Here is a 10,466-nt window from a genome sequence, read left to right on the forward strand (position 1 = left end):
AGGGAGCGGACCTATGAGCATGATTTGTGACAACTAGTTTGGAAGCCAATCCTGGTCCAGTATTCAACTTACACAAGTGTAATGTGGAAACTTGAAGCCTCCAGTGCACAAACACTGAGAATGGACTTTACAGTGAAGTAGGAGACATCAATTAAACTTCTGAAATGAAATATATTTGCATTATTCTGTAATGAGGGAGAAGGAAAAGATGTAATTTTAAGGTTTAAAGTGGTAATTGTACTTTTTTTGTGTGTAAAAACCATATTGGACACAAATTATTGTTCCAAGCAGAGTATTTTTATGTCTTAATGAAGCTTAGCGAAAGTTCGATCAGGAAGACTATCTTTTGCATAAACAGGTCTGTAGTATTATTTCTCAAACCATCTGTCATTCCCATCCTGAATGCATGCTCACTTCTAATTTCCTTGCTGTCATTCCCCTGGGTGTCAATTAAGGCTGTTTATATCACCTGGGCACATATAACTAATAGCATGGTGAGACACCTTCATTGTCATATTGTGGCTGTCTTTTAAAATATGTTTTCTCCCTCTCTGCTTTAGTGCTTTCATGGTGCCGTTTTGTGCATGTTTCACACCTGCTGCTCACATGCTTGCTGCTGTATTTGCTGCTGCTCACATAATAGCATTGCTCAAGACTGATGTCCCTCAATTCAAAACCTCCTTGTAGAGTCTAAGCACCAAAGACTTTTGAGAACACCTAATCATCACTATCATCTGTATGATAAACATTTCTTTTTGCGTCATTCACTTGACTCTCCTGATTGAAATACATGTCTGGAGGGGATAAACTACACAATATAAAATACGATAATGATTCAATGTTAAAAACAAACAAAAAAAACAACAAACAACATTTAAAATAGCATAAAATGCACTGCTGTGCATGGAACCAAGTTATCTCTCACCTGAGGGAAGGCTGTAAACCTCTCTGATGAGTGCATTGAGCTAAATGCTAACATCTGCATGCTAACATGCTCACAATGATGTTACATGCTGATGTTTGGAAAGTATAATTTTACCATGTTGGTTTAGCGTGGTAGGATGCTAGTATTTGCTAATTATCACTAAACACAAAGTGCAGCTGAGGCTGATGGGAATGCCGTCTGATTGACATCGTAAACCAAAGTATGGGACAAACTGAAATTTTGACCTGACAATGATTTATGGCAGGTCACTTGACACTGTTGATAAGTATCGCTTGACGTATTTTTGACAGAAAAAAGTGTCACTCGTCACTTTCCTGTCATGTTGTGCACCTGGAGAATTTTGTTAAGTCACAGACATCATATATTTTGTTGCGCAATGTGTTTGGGTAGTGTTATTAACCTCCCCATGGAGATTACAGTTTTCACTGAGCTTCCTTATTCATATTTTGGTCTGTAACTTTAGACAACTTCTGATGTCATTGTTCAATTAGTTTAATTATTTTAGCTAGCTTGCCAAAGCATAAATTGAAAATGTTTTGCTTGACTCTTTAATTTTTGTTGTGCGACTGGAGCAAGGCTTATCAAGAGTGTCGAGCATTAACATCGCCATCCCTGGAACCATTAGCTTCCCAATGATTTGACAATATTGCAATGTTGACAGTATATTCTACTTTTGGAACTTCCTGTTAATGTTAAAAAAAACATTTAACATCAATGTTAAAGTTAATGTTAAAAAACATTTAACTTCCTGTTAATATTAAAAACATTTAACCTCTTGAATATACAGTCTCTGTTGCTCTTTCTTACATATTGCTTCAGTGTTCTTGCCAAAGTAGAGTAAACATCCACTTTTAGGGATCATTATCTTCTGCTTTTGAATCTGGGAATTTTTTGATGTTTGTGTTCAGAACATTTCATTTTTTTTTTAAAAAAAAGAGTGAAAACCAAGAGGCACTCTGTTGCATAATTACAGCTTGCATGAATACCCTTAGCATTCTTCTCTTGACTGTATATTTCTGCAAGCATTGTCTGACCTTGTTTACTGTAAACTGTGGTGATCCACATCTGCTGACGGCATGAAAAAGACTATTTTTGAAAGAGTCAGTTACATAAAATCTGAGTGAAAATTGATTGAAATCAATCTGCCCTGTCTTTTAAAAAAAAATCCTGGTATTTTTCAGTTAAAGTTGGTTAAAACAAAAAAACAGCGAGCCTCAGAAATAAATAAGTCAAGTCAATACAAACAATTTGTCCCTCAAGAGAACCCCGTCTTTTATAGTTTAATGTATGTTACTGTTACTTCTGACTTTGTACTCTATATTATGATTACATCTTGACAATGTTATAGGGAAAAAAAGTTGAAAGTGTGGGTGGGTTTATCTTCTACTATATCCTGCTTAGCACAAACCGCAACTCTGCACTATGTGTGTGTGTGCGTGCCTACAGTATCAGTCAAAAGTTTGGACACACTTTCTTATTCAAGTGAATGGGAAGGTGCGTCCAAACTTTTGACTGGTACTGTATGTCCCATTTGGAACCAACTAGCAACCAACCAACAAGCTTCACTCCTCGGGCAGTATGGATGGGCTTTACGGATACATGAGGCTGGATGTTTCGGACATGGCAGCAGGTTGCGTGCCATGCCTACGATGATGCATGAGATCACTGTACGGCTTGCGTGATGCTGTCGTGGCTTTTGCATGCATGAACTGCAGTTACATAAGGTCCTATCTGACTCAGACGCAGCACCTGTAGATGAGAAGCGAACTGGATGTTATGGGAGTGGATAGTGTTTGAAGTGATGAGATATGATTGGAAGAATAAACCTAATCAAGCACTTAGTAATGACTCCTCGCTTTCTCTTGTTGTGGTTTCTGCTGCTCCTTGCATTGTGTAAAGCCTTAAAGACTTTTGGAGTCTCTGTCATTGGATCAGCCTGCAAGTGTTTATCGTATTGTTATCAGGAAGTCTTCCTCTTTCTTTCCTCTAGTGTACCACTTGACATAGGATGCCCACCGCACTATGTTTAGAAAGGGGGTCTTACAAGTGAGGCGACTGACTCATCGGACCACAGACTGATTTACTCACACAGAACACACAATGTTAAAGTGTGCAATCTGCAGCCCTCAGGTACTCTAAACACACACATGCCATGTTGCGTGCTCTCCCTGTGTTTAGTCTTTAAAAGTCCAGGAAACGCCCCTCCTTTGAAGCTCCTAAGAAGCCCAAGCATGCCTTCCAGCGTCTCCCCTGTTCTGGGTTTAGAGCCGCTGTGGCCTATATGGATCCAGTTAGAGCCTCACTATAGGAACGTTCACATTTTGTCTTTATGGGCATGTAAAACATTCTGTTTATATTATAATGCACCACAGAACAGTCTATTAGCCATAATAGGCTCCCTGGCAAACCTCCAAATAATGAATAAAATAAACAATGTGTGTATTCATCCCCGTCACAGCCAGAACTGCTAAATGGAGTAACAGAAACGTTGAGACACAGGCGATAAAAGCGGTTGAAAGAATAATTCAGTGTCTTGAATTGAATTAGCTGTATAGCCCCAAGCAGCGCACAGAGAACACATAAAACATGAGATTTGTCAAATGCATTTACTTTGCTGCTGGGACTGCTCGGGTTCCTTCAACCACTTCTCTCTGGGATTTCGAAGACAAAAGTAGCATTCTGTTTTTAACAAGACATTTTAATTGCGTTACAGTATTTTTTATTGCTGTGCTCACTGATTCAGAGGAGAAGAGATTGATTCTGCTTTGACCACAGGGCAGGGATGATCTTTTCTTGGCTATTAAACATCTCAGACATCTCAGTGCCACAGATACATGTGTGTAAGCAGGATGGAGTAATTTGGCTCCTGGCTATACAGGTTTGGCTCTTTGATGATGATTAGCTTTTTGTTGATTTTTATATTCAGCGTTATTATATGTACTTTATATTCGGGACCATAAATTACAGAAAATTTAACTGCCTCATTCAAGCAAAAACTGTAACTATTCGATGAGGGCTAAAAGTTTCTAAAACTCAACTTTTCCAGGAACCTTTTTAGGAACTTGACAACTATCTGGTTTCTGGGACTACTTAAATATAAAAGAAAAAAAATGTGGAGGTTTATGTGGAAAATACACAAAACATATGCTGACAGTGAACATTATGCATATGTTCAATGAAAAATGTTGATAAAATGTAATCTGGGCTGCATTGTGTTTGCTAATGCAAATTAGTTGTATACGAACACATATATGAACTTTTTTATGAACAAGACTGGATGGAATTGGGACACTAACCATTTGTTGGATCTTGAAGGTTCCCAAACGCAACACTGAAAACCAGAACCAAACCTCACCAACCAACATGCTGTGTCACTGGGACTGGCTCCATATCTCTGGCAGATTTGCAAGGCTGGACCCAGATTCCAGAAGCTGTAGTGATCAAAACCAACGCTGTGATTCCTGCTTCTTCACTGAATATTGTTATGCACATTGCAGTAAAGCAGATATTTGCATGGTAGGCATGATGTCTTCACGTGAAGGACGATTCCTCAAATGTCTCACCAGCTGCTCCATTTTCAAAGCAGACTCACATACATAAAGGCAAACATTACACACTGTTATCCCATAATTAGAGCTGGTATAAAGAGTATCCACACCCATTGATTCAGTGTTTGGACCACACCCATCAAACCTTCAGGTGTGTTGTGCTGGGTCTTTATTACGTACGGTATAATTAAGTCATTGTCTCTATGTGTGGCTCCACTTCTGAAACTGAAACAGCAGAGAATCTCACTCAATGCACAATCTTTAATGGAGTCTTTTTCCCATTAGCATCAAGACAAAGAAAACCTCAGTGGTATGTTACTTATGATTATGATATACTGAGGGCATACAGAGCCACCAGTGTGACCTCTCTGATGACAGATAAGGCTTCTTGTAGTGAGACAGATAGAGATATAAGAAGACAAACCCTAGAGGAAGACACAGAAATAAACCGGAGGAGAGAACACTTTGCACCATCAGATAAGCACAAAACACATAAACAACAAAAGCAAAAATCCCCCTTTTTCTTTCTCTTCAAAGTACATGGATGCATGTGAATATACTTATGCAGGCAGTCATGTGAGTGCACACACACACACTCAATCTAAGACACACACACACTCACACGTACACACACATCAGTGCTGGGTCGTGTGGATATCTTAGGTCAGTGTATATGAGGCGGGCGGATAGGAGTGGCTGAGGCTCATCCCTTGGGGAGCCAGCCGTTCTCTCTCTCAGATAAGACCTTGGACACTCCTCTGAAAATCCCCCATTTCTCTTCCTTCATCTCACACTCTGTCCTTTGCTCTATCTTCTCCCACCTCAGTACCTCCTTTACGTCCTGTAGTCAGCACCGCCAGCAGTCCAGGGTCCACTTTTTTTTTTTTTTTAAATTAATCTCAGCATTGTTATTTCAGACTAAAAACACACCTACTTTGCAGCAGGACTCAGCAAGGTGAAGAGCCACTCCTAGGCGAGACACTCACAACCGCAAAGTAGAAGTTATGATGACGTGTTGTACTTCTCTGGTTCTGCAGGTAATATAGGTGACTAAGGTATCAAAGTTATAGTTGCAAAAATACAACGCCAAAATAAAGTTAGAACTTAAATCTCATAATGATACCAATAAGCCATTTGCAATAGGCTGCAAGTAAGTGCTGGCAAGCCGCCTCCATTGCTTAATCTATATACAATTTAAAACAGTAGATAGTTTGACTCAGCTGTGCAACATACTATACTAATCTGCCCTAACCACTGCATTGTTTCACAATGCCTGTCATAGTGCTGCATCTTGCATGTATTGTACAATACTGCATATGTAACACGGTAATCTTAAGATAAGACTTTATTGCTCCAGAAGGAAATTTGCCTTTGAGACACAATGCAGCTGCTGTACAGTCCAAATAATTCAACATTACTACACATATGTGTCATAAATACCATGACAAAAAAGTACAATAAATAACTCAGGATAAAAACTTCTGAGATCCTCAAAATAAAATGTAAAACACTGAAGAATCTCATCTACTGCAGTAACCCATGATGTTATCACTTATTGCACATTCCCACATTGACCACACAGAACAGTACACAAACATCATTATCAATAACAACAACAACAATCAAACGTTGCTGCTGTCAGCCACTGGGGTGTTTGTTAATGGCTTTAATGGACTGAGGGATGAAGGAGTGTTCGTATCTGTTTAGAGTGCACTGAAGAACTCTGTAACGCCTGGCTGAGGGGAGGAGCTGGTAATCACTGTGACGGATATGAGTTGGGTCAGAAATAATTTTTCTGGCCTGAGGGATGATGTTTTCCAGATCTGGGTGTTGTTTGACTCCCATAATCTTCATGGCCCTTTGTATGAGGCGGCTGATCTTTGCCTTTAACTGCACTGACAGGTTGCCAAACTAGCTGAAATTTCTCTATTACTCTATTATTTTGACTCTCACTGAGCACATGAAGCCTGCACAGAAAGTATGGTCTTTGTTGGATATGTGTGCACACCTGTCCTACATGGACTGTCCAGGTTAGAGTGTTATCTATGCGAACCCCCCAAGTACTTACAGCTTGCAATTTTCTCTGTGGGGCACAAACTCACTGAAAATGATTCATTTTTGTAAGGTCTCCATAATACACCATAACAATGTGAACATATTACTTATATGGTTCTGCCATCTGTCATTTTAAACGAATAAATGAATGAATAAATAAACCCATAATTTTCATGAATGCAACTTGTTTTGCCATATCTTCCATAAGTTTGACTTATCACAGCCCAAATTATCAGTTGTCACAGAACCGAATCATTTTGCAATAAAAACATTTTTCCTGTATCTGTAATGTTCTGAAGACCTTGTTTGTTTTGCAGAGGCAGTATGTGTTCTCTTTTGCATCCTGCACAAGGCCTGTCAAATGTTTTTTTGCCCTAATGGTACCTTTTGATACACTTATTGTCATCAATGAATAAACTATCTCTTCCTACAAAATGTGCACTTATGTCTCTGCCTGAACACCATCTCTTGTCAACTCTTAACAGGTTAGAACACCTCTGCAGCTCCCCTAAATATCAGCCCAGATAGGAGGGATTTCCTAAGTTAAGAAAGGGTATAAAACACTTTTCCTCCTTGTCCTAAAAGGAATTATAAATGAGTCACTCTGAGAACTTGTGATATCTTGATAAATACAGGCCCAGCTGCCATGAGAACATCGGTTTTTAATTTTTCATTTTAACACAGTGCTTGCAATTGTATGTCTTGGCAATGTGCAAAACATTCCACAAAACATTTCGTTTTTGGTATTTTCTATATTGTAGGTTAAATCCAATTCAGCCATTTAAAAATCTTTTTTTCCTCTTTTTTTTTGCAGGAGATGTCAACAAGAAGGAAAGAGTCCAGATCAAAAAACCAGTGGAAACACTCAATGTGAAGAATTTCATCCCAAAAAGTTTAACTGTTCAACTGATATAAAAAGATCATTTCCCCTCTGTTCTGAGTGAAGTAGTCCAGCTTGACAGTGGCTGAGTTTATGCACCGTGGCGGCATGACAAATTCCTCCATGTTTTGTCGGTTAGCGTGGGGCCTTCAGAACGATGACCCCAGACTCAACTCTGTGCGCAACGCTGGGCCCAGGGAACCCACTCAGCCCCAATAATGAGATCATTACCAACAGTTAATTAAAAGCGATGCGTCTTCTAAAGCTTTGCCCCATATCGCATTGTGTCCAAACAATTGCGTCCCTTGTGGACGTCCGAGGATGAAAGGGTGAGCCAAATGGAGGAGAACGCCCATTGTCCTTCTCCTGAGAAACTGTCTTCCCTCGCTTTTTGCCTTTCAATGAATTCTTTGTGTGCGCGCCGGGGTCCGGGGCGGTCCTCTCGGGTTCAGAGTGACAGAGCTGTGCCGAGCCGAGCTGTACCCGGCCCCAATGTCAGCGGGCTGGAGCCTGGGGATGGACAGAGGCCTCTTGAGTGCGGACACAGTGAGAGAGAGCACAGGGGCAGCCACAAACTGTCAGGGAAAGATTAATCCAGACCAGCGATTTTCTGGACAGACTCAGTGTTTATTGGTCAGTCAAAATGATCACCTTCATTAGGACTATGACGCACAGTATAGCTTTTGTTTTCAGCACTGTTAAGACTATACAGTAACTTCAAAAACACCATTTGAATGACCATAGAACAACAAGCATTTAATTTTTAAACCAGAATTTAATTTCCGACACAATGAAAAATCAGAGAAAACAGCTTTTATACATGACAATGAAACTGTTTATTGAAAGTAATGAAATAGCAGATAATCCTATGCACTTTTGGAACAGTTGGTGAACACATTTTCTGTAGGGGATTGTGCAGGTAGAGGATGAGCTCTGAGTGTCTTGAACTTGGTGAACTCTGTGTATTGTCTGCGTATCCAACTCTCGATATTTGTCTGCGGGAATACATACTTGCTGTGTGAGTGTGTTTCCTCTCCAGACTCCCTTGTAGAAAATAACCCACCAATCATTTTTCCTTCTCTCTCTATCTGTCTGCATGATAACACTGGCGGACACATGTTCCACAGTCGGAGGCTCTCAGTCCTTATCTGCTGTTTGCTTGCTGCTGCTCACCAAGAGAACCTTGGAAGAGGAACGAAGCTTCCAGACAAGTATGTGAAGGATATCTCCTGGTCCGGTGCCACCTACCCTATCTCTGAAACCTTGTCTGTATGACCTTGAGAGGACCCTTAAAAGACACCATCTATGCTAAGAGAATGCGGGAGAGAGACCTTCATTTTCAGGCGATAAGCTCCAGAAAATGGATGAAATAATAAAGTTGCTGTGATGAAACAGTGCTTTATTATTGGACAAATCCTGTAGTTGAAGTGATTCTTGATCAAAGACTGTACTGTGCAAGTCTGTTTGAAGTGGTCCAGGGTTTGAGGCTTTATTTGTACAAGCCTTAGATTAGGGGTCGGGGTATGTTACAACTCATATCACACAAACATAACCTCCTTTCTGTCTTGTCACTCATTGCACATAAGGCCAATGTCAAGATATTGGTGCTGTGGAGGGGGAATTGATATGATAAAGGCACCAAACTCTACATAAACATGTGAGTTTACACAGAGAAAAACCTGACGTAGTCTAAAAATGTCATGCTAGGCAGGAGGGTGCAGGACAGTGGACATGAAGGATCCACACTGTTTGATTTGTGGCCTGGTGACAGGCACAAACAACACTTTAGGGGTGTTTTAGTGTCCGAGAAACTTCACACAACCTGTTCCAGTGGCCTGATACTTGATGGGGAGCAATGTGTGGAATGGTGGAGTTTCCTTCTACCTACCTCTTAACCTCTGTGAAAAGCGTCTGTCGGCCCTGTGTCTGTCGCAGGCCTCGTGTCATTCCTCGCATTCTCCTTCGTTACATAAACGTGTTGGAAGCTCACCTTGGCGCCTCTTCACCTTGAGCCGCCCTGCAGCTGTGTAATTAGGCCTAACCTCTCCTGTTCAAACAATGTAATGACATGATTTACACGTATTGCAGAGGCCCTGTAATATTGCGGCATCACAACAATGTGCATGATGTGTATTTCTGGTAGAGACGTGACAATAAGGATCAAAAGTGTTCAATATCAAAATAAATAAAAGGATATTAAATAAATATTAAATACATGAAGTGAAAATATATATAAATAAACCAACAGGCCAACCAACAACCAGCTCTGGCTAACAGGCTAGGCTAGGTTGTTAGCTTGGATTACTACTCAGCATCAAAGCACTGTTAGCAGCAGCTTGCTGGAGCTACTTTCACTCCAGTTTTTGAGCTTGTTTCATGGCTTATGGAGGCGGGGTTGCATGTGACTGGCTAAAATTTATTTTAGGCCATGTATAATTATGCAGTTTTTCCTCCATTGTGTCTCCATGGGATGAGGCCCTCTCCTCAAGACTTTACCTGCCTTTCACCTCTTTGTCACCGGGCAAAGGGATGACGTAAACTGCTGTGCATGTTATTTGGAGGTGTATTTCCAGGTGGGGAGTGGCAGCTAGAAATGGTCTTTCAACGTGCCTCAAGCTAGTTGTTGAAAGCTGAGAAACTCCCAAACCCCATATTTAGAGAAGAAAGACTGAGAAGTGAAAGAAGCTATTTGTGGCGGTTAGAACACAGTAACTATAGTGTAGTTTTTAAGGGATTTAAATCAAAAGCTGGTGTTTGATCACAGCCAGAGTTTCAAAATACCAAAATGACACTCAGCATCTGATTACTATCTGTTATCTGCAAGAAAAGTTATAAAGCACTGTATCTAAACCACGATGGAAGAAAAATAACTGCTCCATGTTGGTTGGTATTTCAAAGGCGCATCGTTGCCTTCTCCCCAATGAAAATGTCAGAGGCTTTGAATAACTTCCAGTGAATCCTATTAAAAGAACTATCATATAATTCAATTCATTTTTTTTCGATACCAGAGGGGCCCATGTGAACAAAAGTGCTCCAA

At 40.4% G+C, this 10,466-nt stretch overlaps 1 long non-coding RNA gene across 3 annotated transcripts; it reads left to right on the plus strand.

Annotated features, from left to right (window-relative positions):
* The first annotated feature begins 3,679 nt into the window (after positions 1-3,679).
* On the plus strand, positions 3,680-9,718 carry LOC137172855 (uncharacterized). Of its 3 annotated transcripts, XR_010925062.1 has the most exons (4): positions 5,976-6,929; positions 7,035-7,102; positions 7,364-8,062; positions 8,557-9,718. It is a non-coding gene; the product is annotated as an uncharacterized lncRNA (long non-coding RNA). The 3 variants fall into 3 exon arrangements; XR_010925063.1 differs by lacking the exon at positions 5,976-6,929 and adding an exon at positions 3,680-5,531 and having other exon boundaries at positions 7,364-9,718; XR_010925061.1 differs by having other exon boundaries at positions 7,364-9,718.
* Positions 9,719-10,466: the final 748 nt, after the last annotated feature.

This window comes from Thunnus thynnus, chromosome 21 (assembly GCF_963924715.1).
Source record: "Thunnus thynnus chromosome 21, fThuThy2.1, whole genome shotgun sequence".
Lineage (NCBI taxonomy): Eukaryota > Metazoa > Chordata > Actinopteri > Scombriformes > Scombridae > Thunnus > Thunnus thynnus.